Below are 15775 nucleotides of genomic sequence, written 5' to 3' on the forward strand. Positions count from 1 at the left end.
GAGGTCACCATCAAGAGTCGTTTTGCTCTTATTCTAATGTGGATTCCTAGCGAAAAGGCAGACACCTAAAAATTGGAGTGGTCTCTCCTCACAAAGTAAAATCACTCTGGGTGATTTTTTTGTGTGCCTTTTTTTTTAAACTGAAGTAAAGTTAATTTACAATGTTCCAAGTGTACAGCAAAGTGATTCAGTTATATATAGATATAGATAGATAATATGTCTATAATTTTTTCAGATTATTTTCCATTAAAGGTTTTTTCAAGATATTGAATATATTTCCTTGTTGGGTGATTTCTTAAAGAATGAAAATCTCTATAAGTTGTTTTTCCCTAGACTTGGATATTATCCCTAGACTTGGATAATTTATCTTAAATGCACTCAATGTGATTAAAAACTCAAAAACCGAAGTTGTTTACTTGCTAAATATCTACTAACCCAGGAAAACATCCTGAAAGAAATGTTTCAAGACAGAATCAAAGGAGGTGATGGTCATAAGCTGGCAGAGAGAAAGAGGAGAGCCTGCCGAGTAGCAAAATCTCAGGTGTGGAGGACTAAAGTCCGTAAAAAAGCTAATGCATTTGCTTGGCTGAAAGGATGGGGATCTCCACTGTAGAATTTAGATTTCATCCTACAAGCTAATGGGGTCCCTGAAGGTTTTAATAATAGAACCAACTTTATCTCAGGAAGAGCCATTTGCCCTCAGGAGAAGGCCACTTCTGCAACCAAGGAATGGGAACCCCATCCCTAAATCTTTGTAGATGAGGAAGGATTATTTCTGAGAAACACTGAGACCAAGAACTCAGCAGGGCTTGGAAATGGATTTGTTATAGGATATGAGGGTGGAGAAAAGTTTGCAGTTGCTAGCAGAGTGAAGAGCCTGGCTTCTAGAAGCATCACAGGCAGCAGAACACAAAACAACTATTTTGTCGATTATTCGTTTCAACACTGCTATATTTATTTCCCATGTTCTCTATCTAAAATCCCTTCAAAGTCTGTTGATTGAACCAGCTGAAGAAATATCGTATTTTAAATTAAATTTGAGCTTAGAAAACAAACCCTCTTGCGCTGTTGGTGGGAATGTAAATTGATACAGCCAGTATGGAGAACAGTATGGAGGTTCCTCAAAAAACTAAAAATAGAACTACCATAGACCCAGCAATCCCACTACCGGGCATATACCCTGAGAAAACCATAATTCAAAAAGAATCATGTACCATAATGTTCACTGCAGCTCTATTTATAAGAGCCAGGACATGGAAGCAACCTAAATGTCCATTGACAGATGAATGGATAAAGAAGATGTGGCTCATATATACAATGGAATATTACTCAGCCATAAAAAGAAACGAAATTGAGTTATTTGTAGTGAGGTGGATGGACCTAGAGACTGTCATACAGAGTGAAGTAAGTCAGAAAGAGAAAAACAAATACTGTATGCTAACACATATATGTGGAATCTAAAAAAAAAAAAAAAGGTTCTGATGAACCTAGGGGCAGGACAGGAATAAAGACTCAGACATAGAGAATGGACTTGAGGACACGGGGAGGGGGAAGGGTAAGCTGGGATGAAGTGAGAGAGTGGCATGGACATATATACACTACCAAATGTAAAATAGATAAAAGTAGTGGGAAGCAGCCGCATAGCACAGGAAGATCAGCTCGGTGCTTTGTGACCACCTAGAGGAGTGGGATGCAGGGGGTGGGAGGGAGATGCAAGAGGGAGGAGATATGGGGATGTATGTATATGTATAGCTGATTCACTTTGTTATACAGCAGAAACTAACACACCATTGTAAAGCAATTATACTCCAATAAAGATGTTTAAAAAAAAAGGAAAGCAAATTAATTTGATGACAATTCAGTTTGTGTCTCCTAGGTATATTTTCATAAAATGACTTAGAGAGATAGGTTTAAATCATTTCATTTGTTTCAAGAGTAATATTCTTATTTGATTTTAATATCATCAACCACTACTGCAACAACAATACCCAAGTCATTTTTTTTTTAATAAATAAATTTATTCATTTATTTTTGGCTGTGTTGGGTCTTCGTGGCTGCGCATGGGCTTTTTCTAGTTGCGGCGAGTGGGGGCTACTCTTTCATTGTGGTGCGCGGGCTTCTCATTACGGTGGCTTCTGCTGTTGTGGAGCACAGGCTCTAGGTGCACAGCCTTCAGTAGTTGTGGCACGTGGGCTTCAGTAGCTGTGGCTCACCGGCTCTAGAGCACAGGCTCAGTAGTTGTGGTGCACGGGCTTAGTTGCTCCGTGGCATGTGGGATCTTGCCGGACCAGGGCTCGAACCCGTGTCCCCTGCATTGGTAGGCAGACTCTTAACCACTATGCCACCAGGGAAGTCCCCCCAAGTCATCTTTTTTAAACAAAGAAAACAATAAGATGCAGAGATGATTGGCTTGTGTCAATATAATCTGGTTTAAAAAGCATTCTTAAAAACAATTTTCTTCCTTTGAACTCTGAAAAAAAAGATTTATGTTGAGAATTATTACATTTAATTTCTTTTCTGGATTCTGGATGATATTTAGGGTCTTCAAATATAAATCTTTAAACTGCATTAAATTTTAAAGGCATCAGGCAGAATTTTAGAGTTTGAAAGAGATTTTCTTGTCTCAATTTATAAGCCCATTATTTGGGGAGGACTAACACGGCTTCAGAGATGTGGCTGTAACGTGCCCGAGGTTCCCCAACCAGCAGCATCATGGTAGAGACAAGGCTAGAACCAGATTTTCTAGTTCCAAACCCTAGTCACTCCGTCTCCAGGGCCTGCACTGCTGCCACAACCTCCTATCTGATCTCTGCACTCCAGTTCCTTCCTCTGTCTGTGAATCCTGTATTATGCCACTGGACAGCTCTTCCTTTCCTTCAGTTTCATCAAGTCGTTCCCCAGTTCAAGAACCTAAAGTGGCTAAGGATCTACAATTACAAATTGTCCTTACAATAAAGGCCACAGTGGTTCTAAGGGCTGTCTCTAGGTTCAAATCCTGGCTGTACAACTTATTTGCTAAGTGACTTGGAACAAGTTCCTTAACCTCTTTGGGCCTCCGTTTTCTCATCCCTAGAATGGAGATAACATGGCTCCATCAAAGGGGTGATGTGAGGATTGAATGAGATGATGCAAGGGTGGTAGACGGCTCAAAGCATGACACTGGAAAAAAATCTCACTTCGTGTGTGCCTCCACCAGCCCAAGCAGGTCATGCTCATTCTCACTCCTGGGTTGTAAATCAATACAAATCAGACAAGTGAACTGATTCATCTAAAAATGTGACCAATCACAAAAAGTAACCTGAAACATCAAAAATTCAGTGAGAAGTTGTGACCCATGTACTGCTGAGTCTGGATTGAACATGGATTCCTCCATCACTTTGCACTGCACGACTGGATGTGTTCAGGGTCCTTCAGCAACTCTAAACACTTTTTTTGTTTGTTTGTTAATTATTTATTTACTTATTTTTGGCTGCGTTGGGTCTTCGTTGCTGTGCTTGGGCTTTCTCTAGTTGTGGTGAGCAGGGGTTACTCTTCCTTGCGGTGCACAGGCTTCTCATTGCAGTGGCTTCTCTTGTTGCGGAGCACAGGCTCTAGGTGCGTAGGCTTCAGTAGTCATGGCACGCGGGCTCAGTAGTTGTGGCGCACGGGCTTAGTTGCTCCGCAGCATGTGGGATCTTCCCGTACCAGGTCTCGAACCTGCGTCCCCTGCCTTGGCAGGCGGAGTCTTAACCACTGTGCCACCAGGGAAGCCCCCTAAATCCTTTTATACAAGGTTGAACAGAGAGGCAACTGTAGAAAAGTAACTAAAATATATGGGGAAGCTAAAGGAAGATAAGAATTATTTTAACAAAGTCTGTTTATACAGAATTCTCTCAGCTTCGACTTCTGTCCTTGATGATAAGAATGGTACTTTCCTCCTGGTACAGGGAAGACATCTTTCAAATTGCGGTTTTATCTCCTGCTTTTAGAAAGAAAAGGGGGAGGTCAGAGCACCCTTTATGTACCTGATGTTTTTTAAGTGCTCAAAATAATCCTTATGCCAAAGTGACATATTTTAGGGTGCGATATTCTTCTACCCTTCATCATTAACAGCAAAATACATTTTTGGTGCCATTACAGAAAGACCCCTCCCCTTTACCTTCACGCAACCCTCACTCCCATCCTGCTGCTATATTGCATTATGATGTGACCACCCTTCTGCCCACCATCACTCCAGGTCTCTTGCTTCTTACAGTGACCAAGAGCCCTTTCTATGTGGCACCACAAGCTCAGCTTTCCACAAAAAGGCTCTAACTATTACCCTCATTTTCCAGATGAGGAAATGAGGCTTCAAAAGGTTAGACTTGGGATTCCCTGGTGGCGCAGTGGTTGAGAATCTGCCTGCTAATGCAGGAGACACGGGTTCGAGCCCTGGTCTGGGAAGATCCCACATGCCGCAGAGCAACTAGGCCCGTGAGCCACAATTACTGAGCCTGCGCATCTGGAGCCTGTGCTCCGCAACAAGAGAGGCCATGATAATGAGAGGCCCGCACACCGCGATGAAGAGTGGCCCCCACTTGCCGCAACTAGAGAAAGCCCTCGCACAGAAACGAAGACCCAACACAGCCATAAATAAATAAAAATAAAAATTAAAAAAAAAAAAAAAAGGTTAGACTTGCTCAAGAACCCACAGCTCCTAGTAAGTACCAGACCCAGTACTGAAACCCAAAGTCTCTGCAGGCTCTCATGCTTCGCACGCTGGCTCACCACCAACTCTCCTCTACCCAGCATCAAACACCCCTGGGAAGGGAGGAACAAGTTAGGCGATACCAGAGGAAGCAATCTGACAAATCTTGAATGTGGGTCATTCTGCAAGATAACTAATCTTCAATAAGTCGCTTTCATATCCTGAAATATTTAAGGAGGAGATGATATAATGTCTGCTATCTGCTTCAGAATAGTCAAGGGCAGGGGCAAGTGGATTGGAAGTATAGATGAAATAGATTGGCCCCGAGTTGATAATTGTTGAAGCTGGGTGTTAGGGTTCATTATATTACTCTCTCCCCTTTTGTATTTATTTGAAATTGCCCATAATAAAAAAGTTTAAAAAAATTATTTTAAACCTTGAGCTTCATTTAAGCTTATTTTTTTTTAATCTTTTGTTTCTTCATCAGAATGTAACTTCTTTTTTAAAAAAATATTTATTTATTTGTTTGGTTGCGCCGGGTCTTGGTTGCAGGCAGGCTGCTTAGTTGTGGCACGCGTGTGGGATCTAGTTCCCTGACCAGGGATCGAACCTGGGCCCCCTGCATTTGGAGCTCGAGTCTTATCCACTGCACCACCAGGGAAGTCCCTAAGCTTATTTTTGAATGTTGACAATTATTGCTTCAGACTGGACCTGAATGCACTATTTCATAGTATCTGTCATGATGAGTCCCTTCAATTTCTCCAGAGTATAAAAAAGCTCAGTACATTTGACCGTGTCTATTAAAAATTTTAAATGCGATTTCCCTGGTGGCGCAGTGGTTAAGAACCCGCCTGCCAATGCAGGCGACCCAGGTTTGAGCCCTGGTCCGGGAAGATCCCACATGCAGTGGAGCAGCTAAGCCCGTGTGCCACAACTACTGAGCCCTCGTGCCACAACTACTGAAGCCCGCACGCCTAGAGCCTGTGCTCCGCAACAAGAGAAGCCACCGCAATGAGAAGCCCGTGCACCGCAACGAAGAGTAGCCCCCGCCTGCCGCAACTAGAGAAAGCCTGCGCACAGCAACGAAGACCCAACGCAGCCAAAAATAAAATAAATACATTTAAAATAAATAAATAAATAAATGTTCTCTGAGTGCTGAACTGGCAGTATCAGTGTGTGCATATAGTGAGGCTGGAATTGACCAACTTGAGAAATCCAGGCTCTTTCTGAAAAACCACTTCAATTTTGTTAACTGGTTGGCATCCTGGCAGAGATCTTGGCACTGCTTTCCCCCTGTACTACAGTGTATGCCAGCTTCCTGCGGAAGCCCTGCTCATTTAGCTGACCCCAACCCTGGGTCAGTGGGTGCCCCTATATTCCTTACCCAGCAGGTGCTTTAGTTAGAAAAGTTCTTAGAATCAGCTCCAGTCATGTCTGTGTTCCACCATCCACCCATTCCTGTCCCTGGAGGAAGGAGAGAGTGTGGAAGCAGAGCAGGGGCTGCAAGGAAAGAAGAAGTGTCTGCCATTGAATTAAACACCTTAAATGGGCTAATTGTGAATTCTGTCTCAATAAAATTGTTTCCAAAAAAATAAACTGTCCAGAAAGGACTGGATGTGGATCTAGCAGTTCTGTGTGTCTTGGCTCACAAACTATAGGAAACAAGGAAAGAAATTTAAAAGGCTGTTGCCCTGGTGGTAGATGGACATCTCAGAGACGCAACTGCTTGATTGGGTGCTCAAGATTAACGAGGTGAAGCTTTCTAGCAAAGCAGGTCTTGAGCCCAGATGAGAAGGAAGTGGGAGAGCCAAGTAAGAGAGAGAGGAATTCCCGGACTCTGCCCCTTATCACATCACAGGGCATATTCAAACAGCCTGAGAGAGGGTTCTACTCACAAGAAAAATCAAAGACATTTTCAGAATGAATGGAAAGTTCCCTGCTCTGTTCTATCCATTCTGCAAAGAGGAGAGCTGCCTTTATCAACATTAATGAAGCAAAATTAACTGGTTTAGGAGTCAGCTTTCAAAAACACCTGCTGTTTTTATCCTTATGTCCCTATAACAATCTATTTCCCTGCCCCACAATCCAGCCCTCCTCCCCCTCTATGCTCAGCACTATTATTTCTGCCTCAGAGGAAAGACTGGGGCTGGGGTTGACTGAAGCGAAGCGTATGATATTCCTGGAAATGATCTTCTCATTGTAGATGCAACCAAAATAGCATTGGTTCCGCACTTAATAATTGATCTACTCTTCAACAGCAACTGCATTTTTCTCCAGGGTACAGGATTTAGAATACAGACTATTTTTCTCCAGTTCTTAACTGGAGATAAAATAATTCAATTCTGGTGTGTGGGATCCCATTACCCTACTATGGCAAAACCCCCAGGCATTTGCCTCAGTTTTCCCTGAGATACATGTTCTCACAGGTTAGCAAAAAAAAAAAAAAAAAAAAAAAAAAAAATATATATATATATATATATATATATATGCTCTTAGTGGAAAGCTAAGAGGTATAGCAATCTGGAAGATTTGCAGTTTTAAAAGAAGGTTTGGAACCAAAGCAATTAGGTTAGTATAAGCCTGTCTCAGGCCTGGGTCAGAGAACAGAGCCTATGGCTCAGCAAAAAATGCTGAAGTAAGTATCGGCTTTAACTCCATGTGCCCGTGTGGATGTGCAACCTCAGATCCTGTCCCCATAGGACCTTCCTCTGCCTGCAAGGAACCTTGCCCTCTGCTTAAGTTTTGCTAGTACCTTAGGTCTTCCAAGTAGGATTTATCCTTTTCAGAGGAAAGTAATCACAAATAAAAATCTCTGTATCAAGACACTGAGAAGCTTTTTATATCCTTTCACTAGCTTCTATTGTGATGGATGAAATTGCAAGAACAATGGCAGCAGAGCAAATGTCCACGTAAATCTATAAAGAAAGAAGCAAATAGGTTTACCAGGTTTGCTTTGATGATGACAAGGCATTCTTTTCTCTAGATACAGTGCGCCTTTAACTTTGACAATGTGAATGACTGAACTAGTGGTCTATCTCAATAGTGACAGGTACTATGGAAAGGGAGAAATTGTGAGTACAACTTCCACTGAATCAATGTTAGTCAAGACTTCCAATTTATAGCTCATTGTGATTTCACCCTAGTAACCAACTCAAGCGTGACATTTATATTCTATATAGATTAAACATTCCTGAGACGAGACATCCCCTTACTTATAGAACCCTTAAGAAAACTAGTTTTAATGGTGCCACGCAAGCAGTCAATTCTCTCAGACGGTGAAAATGTGAGGTATGCAAGTAATTTTGCCACTTAATTTGATTCAGTCACCATGAGATTCCCCCAGAAGAATGTTCACTCTGCCCTCACTTCTAACCTGCTAAGTAATCAACTAGGCACATAGGAGAGGCTAGCGTTTTCAGCTACCCCTTCAGTGGACACCCCATTTTATCTCTGTCTTAGCAAGCACCTTGTTAGATGTTTAAAGTATTTTTTGATGTTAAACTGCAGTGATTTATATTGCAAAAACCAACTGGGATTGGAGGGATTCTAAGGGATAAAATGAGAACTACTTGGAATACCTGGTCCCTATTCATAATTTGACTAAGAAAGGATTTGTAGTCATTGAACTTAGGTAGGTCAATCTTCTTGGTTTAACAAGTATCATTAGAACTGAGCATTTCAGAAGCTAAAAAACGAACCTTCCTGAGAGAGCCACTAGAAGGCATGGGAAGGAAAGAGCAGTGGCAGCACCCCGGAAAAGGGATGGACTCCAAGTTAAGAAGTCAGAGGCCTCCAGAGGCCATGTGAACAGTGGTGACAATACACCTAAAGCTAGCCAGAGGGACTTCCCTGGTGGTCCAGTGAGTGGGTCTCTGTGCTCCCAATGCAGGGGGCCCGGGTTCTATCCGTGGTCAGGGAACTGGATCCCGCATGCGTGCTGCAGCTAAGAGTTCACATGCCACAAAATGAAGTCCTCATGCTGCAATGAAGATGCCGCGTGCCGCAACTAAGACACGGCACAGCCAAAATAAATAAATAAAAATAAAATAAAGGGACTTCCCTGGTGGCGTAGTGGTTAAGAATCCACCTGCCAATGCAGGGGACACGGGTTCGACCCCTGGTTCGGGAAGATCCCACATGCTGTGGAGCAACTAAGCCTGAGGGCCACAAGAGCGACAACTGAGCCTGCATGCCACAACTACTGAAGCCTGCACACCTAGAGCCTATGCTCTGCAACAAGACAAGCCACCGCAATGAGAAGCCCATGCAGTGCAACAGAGAGTAGCCCCCGCTCGCCACAACTAGAGAAAGCCTGTGCACAGCAACAAAGACCCAACACAGCCAAAAAAAAAAATTAAAAAACAAAACAAAACAAAAAATAATATTTAAAAATAAGTAAATAAATAAAGCTAGCCAGAGACTCAGCAATAAGGAAGAGTATAACCAGGCTTTTCAGGACCTTCAGAAATATTCTTTGGATAGCGATCACAGGATAGAGAAAAGGGTAGAACTTCCAGGGCAGAGAAGGAGGGCCACCAGGAGGGATATTTGGAAAATTAGACCCAGCTGACCTGAAGCCCAGACTGCTGGATTCAGGGAGCTGGGAATTAGGAGAACCAGAGAGGACCAGGTACCCAGGCTGTTCCGTGGGGCAAATGGGGACCCATGCCCAGGAAAGCCATGGAAGGATCTCAGACTCCCATCAGACCCAGCAACACTGGTCCCCTTCCTCCACCTCAGGCTGAGAGGCAGAAGTGAGAGCTTGGAGAATCCCAGGTCTGCAATAATGACAATTGGGCAAATCATGGTTACCTTAGGATAAGAAAATTGTATTCCGCAATTACAAACAGTGCTGCTAAAATTTCCTTGCACATGTCTCTGAGGAAGTTTTTATAGATTATGTTCCTAGAAGTATTATTGGGTCATAGGACATGAACATATTTAATGGAACATAGTAATTTGGGGAGAATTAGCACCGTCATGATATTGGGTCAATTGATGGGTATAATTTAACTATCGATTTATGCATTTTTATGTCCTTTAATAATATTTTATAATTTTTTAAATAAAAGAGTTGCACATTTCCATTGTGCTTTAAAAAATTGTATTCTGTTAGCTCTCTATTTCTATGCTATTTGTAAAAAATCTATACTTTTACATTTTCATTTGTGTGTGTGGGGGGTGTGTGTGGGTGTGTGTGTGTATTTTAAAAAGCTCTTTATGTAAAAGCTCAGTCTGTGTTAAACTGAAGGGAGAGGGATTTTTGGCCATGCTTTGGTTTCAGGGTGGCAGCAGGAAAGATAAATTATTAAAAGCACCATAAATACTGCTCCCCTTTCCTTCAGTCCAGGCTTTTTATTAAGCACAGAAAATGGACATATCTTTGTGAAACTCAAACCTTTTCTAGTTCAGGGTCCCAACCCAACCCAGCGCTCTAGGTGTCCAGATGACTCCCTCCCTCCTTCCCCAACAAAGGTTTTATAGAATTCTAATTTTTACAGGTTTACAAACCCAAGGCAAATGTTAGAGTTTTATTTTACAAAATGGCAATACCTTTACATTAGGAAGGAAGAAAATGGCTTCAGGATCTTATGTCTAGACTTGAAACAGTAAATGTGATTGAAGAATTTAGTGGTGACAACCCACGGACATCAGTCTAGCCAAAGCCCATTCAAGTAGCTTTAAAATGTAGACAGATGGGAACTCCCTGGCGGTCCAGTGGTTAGGACTTGGCGCTTTCACTGCTGGGGCCCGGGTTCGATCCCTGGTCGGGGAACTAAGATCCCGAAAGCCATGCAGTGCAGCCAAAAATTTAAAAATAAATAAAATAAAATAAATGTAGAGAGAAAGCAAATGAGAGAATGGGTAGAAAAGTATACAAAGAAATTAGAAGCCAAAATGGAAACAAAAGTAGGCTTATGCAAACGTGTAGCACACTTTACCTTAAGTCAGGGAATAGTAAAGGATGAAAATACAGTTGAGCCCACCCACTGCCCAGATCTTAGTTTCTAATACCATTCTCCAATATATGGAACCAGGACTCCTCGGAGAAATGGCTGATTCTACGACTGGGGCAGGAAATATACACAATAAACTGCCGGAAAGTAAGGAAGTACTATTATAAAAAACAAAAGCAAAAACAAACAAAAACTATCACAATATGGTGGTATGTCAAAGCAACAGAGAAGTCAACTGAAAGAGCATCCAATGGCCAGAGCTAGAACAATTGGAGTAAAAAAATAAAGCAGTATGGGATTATAACCCAGAGTATGAAATAAATATCCATAAGGCCATACTAATATAAATAAATGATTGATTAAATAAATAAATAGGGAGAAAAGACAAATCTCAGATGCAGAATAATCCTGAATAACTTGTGTAGGTGCTCTACCCTGAAAGGAGGTGGAGGACAACTCCTCATTCCTTAAGTGTAGGTTGCTCATAGTGACGTCTTTCCAAAGAGTACAGTATAGAAAGGTGGAAAAAAAGAGTAACTTCAGGAGGAGGAAACTGGCAAACAAGTTCAGCCAGTGATCAAGGTCAACATCACCAATGATACAAGGTGATGAGAATAGCACTTCACCTTCGTGGTCTTTCTCTCCAAAACCCACAACCTCAATCTAATCATGAGAAAAACATCAGACAAATCCCAACAGAGGGACATTCTAAAAATACCTGACTAGTATTCCTCAAAACTACAAGGTCACCAAAAACAAGGAAAGTCTGAGAAACTGTCACAGCCAAAGGAGCTTAAGGAGGCATGACAACTAAATGTAATGTGGTATCCTGGATAGGATCCAGGGCCAGAAAAAACGACATTAGGTTAAAAAACTAAGGAAATCTGAATAAACTATGGACTTATAGTCAATGATAATGTATCGTATTGGTTCATTAATTGTAACAAATGTACCATCCTGATGTAAGTTGTTAATTATAGGAGAAACTGAGTGTGGGGTATATGGAAACTTTCTGTACTACTTTCTCAATTTTTCTGTACATCTAAAACTGTTCTAAAAATAAAGTTTATTCTTTTAAAAATTGCAGTGGAGGGCTTCCCTGGTGGCGCAGTGGTTAAGAATCCACCTGCCAATGCAGGGGACACGGGTTTGAGCCCTGGTCCAGGAAGATTCCACATGCTGTGGAGCAACTAAGCCAGTGCACCACAACTACTGAGCCTACGATCTAGAGCCCGCAAGCCACAACTACTGAAGCCTGCACGCCTAGAGCTCGTGCTCCGCAACAAGAGAAGCCACCGCAATGAGAAGCCCACACACCACAACGAAGAATAGCCCTGCCTGCCGCAACTAGAGAAAGCCCGCATGCAGCAATGAAGACCCAACACAGCCAAAAATAAATAAAATAAATTTATTAAAAAAAAAAATGCAGTGGAATTCAAGAAAAATGTAGACACAAATCAGGGTAGTAGCAGGTTCATGACAGGTCTCAAAGGGGGAAGGTAAGTGTGTTAGAGACAATTTTAGTAGTAGTTGCCCAAGGATCTGACTTTTCCTCAGTTTACCTTGATGGCCACTGCTCTTGCCTCTGTCCCCATATCTAACTGTGTTCCCAACCCTACACGTGCAGGCTCTTTCTAGATCTTCCATCCTTTTTCAGTTGCCCAGAGAACATCTCCACCTGGATGTTCCGTAGGCACTACAAAATCAGCTTGTCTCAGAACAAATCAGTGACCCTCATTATTTCCTAGCTTGTGTAACTGTACCACCACCCACCTGCATCTGTTCTGCCCAGCCTCATGCCTCAAGATTCTGCCCCATAAGCATAAGAGAACATCTGTGTGTTATGAGCAGGCTTCCCAAAACTGGTTTCTCAGTGCCCCATTGAATCATTTGTACTTTTTCCTATCTCAGGTCACTTCTATTATTGGCTCTCCCTCATTCTTTGGTTCCTTTTTGCCTGGCCTCTCCACCCAGGAATCTCAGCTCCTAGCTTTGACCTCCAGTCCTTGACTTCGATAAATATCTTCATTCTTCTGTCCTGGCATCTCCTAGAACTGACAGACCAGTGACAAACCCCTTATTGACATCACATCTCTGGGACTGGCTGTGGTAGGCTTCCTGGAAGATGATTCCCAATGATTTTTTTGGGTAATCCTCTCCCCTTCAGTGTAGACTGGGCATAGTGACTCACTTCTAACAAATAAAATACAGCAAAAATGATGGGGTGTCATTTCCAAGATTAGGTTACAAAAAGACTGTGGCTTCCATCTTCTGAGGGAAGTCAGCTGTCATGTTCTGAGTTGTTCTACGGAGAAGCCCACATGACAAGAAACTGATGTCTCTAGCCAACAGTCAGAGAGGACCCGAGGTCTGTCAACAGCCATGGGAGTGAGCTGGAAGGTAGATCCTACCCCTTGTAGGGCCTTGTAATGACTGCAGCCCCAGTCAACAAATACACTGCAGCCTTGTGAGAGATTCTGGACCATAGGCAGCTGGCTAAGCTATGCCCAGATTCTTGACCCCAGAAACTGAGATAACTGGGAATTCCCCAGCAGTCCAGCAGTCAGGACTCGGCAGGTCCCTGGTTGGGGTTTATTAGACCCTCAAGGTGCCTCCCAGAGTCTCCTGGGAAAGCTGTAAGGCGTAAAAGTGGCAAGCTGGGGCTCCGCCAAGATCACCACTGCCCAGTGTGTGTGCCGAACTCATCCACAGTCTCAAAACCACCTCCGAGGCTCAGCTACTTTGAGTGACTTGTCCTACCCTGGCTGCTGCAGCTCCCCTGCTGGGCATCAGCACTTTACAAACTGAAGCTTGTAAGGCTTCCTGAACCAGGATATGGTCAGGCATTTGGATAATAATTCATTTGACAGTTTTCCTTTCTCTGGAAACAGGTTCAATACATGGGTGGCACGCAGGGGTCATTTCTGTGTCTCTCCTCCCTGCTCCAGGCTGGGGCTTGCTGATAGGGTTTGACAGCTGGTCCAGCCTAGAGCAGTCACGTTCTCCTGCCTGTAAACCTGGAGCATTCAATGAATCAATATCAAGCCGGAGGGCTTGGGGAGCAGAATCCATAGTATTGCCCTAGAGAAAGTGTCCATGACCTCTAGCTGCCCAGGTTCCTGTAGCTATGCTAGTTCCTGTTCTTTCCGAGACTTGAGTACTTAGCTCCTGTATTTCAGTTCTAGAGGAGCTTTCCACTAAACTCCCAATAATATTTTCTTGTAACCAAAAGAACCTTAATTAACACAAACTTCAACAAATATTTATTGGGCACCCTTTATGTACAGTTACCGTGCTAGATTCTGGGAATTTGGGGATACAAAGATGAGTTTTTAATTAGTCTTTACCCTAAAGGGGTTCATAGTTCAACCTATATTCTTTGAACTTGGCCTCAAAATGCTAAATGTAAAAAAAAAAAAAAAAAAAAAGGAAGGAAGGAAGAAAGAAAGAAAAAGGGAATTCCCTGGCAGTCAAGTGGTTAGGACTCTGCGCTTTCACAGCCAAGGGCATGGGTCAATCCCTGGTCAGGGAACCCGCAAGCCACTCAGTATGGCCAAAAAAGAAAAAAAAAAAAGATGTGGGCTGACACAGGGTCTTTTCCTCCCTCCCTGCTGCTGGAATCTGGACAAGGCAAAGACCCCGCTTCAACCAGGGAGATAAGGTAAGCCAGAGGGGATGGAGGAGCCACAGGGGGAAATAACCTGGCCCCTAAATGACCTCAAGAAGCAGAGTTACCTTAAAAAAAAAAAAAAAAAGGCAGAGTTACCTGCTGACCTAAACAGTCATCTCTGAGGTTATATAAGAGGGAAATCAGCTTCTTTGATCTTTAAGCCACGGAATTTGGGGATTCTCTTTCGAGTTGTCATTTAGAAACCCCCTCTCCCACAACTAATACAATCACCTCTCCATTAACAGAGACACTGTGTTATCATGGCCTGAGGTGGCCATCCTAAGGTACTTCCTCAGCCAGGGCATGCTGCCTAGCAAAGATGATCATGGTTCTAGATTGGAAACTCTTGAAGGCATCAAAGACACAGAACAGTTCCTGGGTTTTGCAGACTATACCTCTGGTCCGATTCCTCTCTTTCCGACAACTTCCCTTTGATTGGTCTCTGGAAAAAAAAAAAAAAAGCTTTCTATTCACCTGGAATGGTTGCAACCATCATTTTGGGAAGTTTAAGACCCTCTTCACCCTGTTTCTGTCTGCACATACCCTCATCTACGATTTATACTAAAGATAGGTGCATCCAGTCTTGAGGTGGTGCTGCATTCTCTCAGAATCTGCAAGCACTACGGCCCTAAAACCTTGTATTTTGGCACTGGTGGAAGAGAAAAAAAAACATTTTTTCTGGTTATTATTAAAAAAAAAGAGAGACACCTGCAGTAAGGCTACCTTCCAGGTCTGAAGGCCAACTTTCAACCTGAAGGCCCCAATACCCTAGGACATGCAATTGAATTACCAAAACCTGAACCCTCTTGGGTCTCTTGAGGGTGAGGCGTGACAGGTGCATGGAGTCCTATTCCTTCTGCATTTCAATTTCAACCTCTCCTTTGCCACAGAGAAAGAACTGCCATGTCAGTCCATGCTTTCCCAGGTAGCCTGAGTACCCAGGACTCCAAATGCCACCTGAAGAGGTCCACTGCCAGATAACCCCACCCAGACCTAGAAATCATTGCTCAGAACCAACACCAGTCTGATACCCAGGAGCTCCATTGTCCAGACACAGTCCCAGAGAAAAGCAGGTGCAGGGGTGGCTGCCAACTCCTATAGCTGGTTGTTTGCCTTCTGGGTGAGGCCAGGATTCATGGTTCTGCCTGTGTCCCACAGTTCCCTGGAGGCCTCCAGGCTCCTGCCAAGATGACTAACGCAGTCCTTGGAATGTCTCTTGGCCCTGCCAATACTCAGTGTGCTCTGCCATGTGAATCCAGAGAAATGACAGGCACCCTGAGGACAGCCATATTCACCCTCATCTCTGGGCACCCTGGAAGATGGCCTGTGCTAGAATTTGTTCCCAAACCCCCATTATGTCTGTACGATGATTTGTTCATTTTGTTCGTTCTTCCATTTAACATTTATTCAGAAATTCCTATGTACTAGGCACTGTTCTATTGTCTGAAAATAGAACAAAAAGAAATCACTGAACAAAAGAAC

The sequence above is a fragment of the Eschrichtius robustus genome, chromosome 15 (assembly GCF_028021215.1).
Source record: "Eschrichtius robustus isolate mEscRob2 chromosome 15, mEscRob2.pri, whole genome shotgun sequence".
In the NCBI taxonomy this organism is placed as follows: domain Eukaryota; kingdom Metazoa; phylum Chordata; class Mammalia; order Artiodactyla; family Eschrichtiidae; genus Eschrichtius; species Eschrichtius robustus.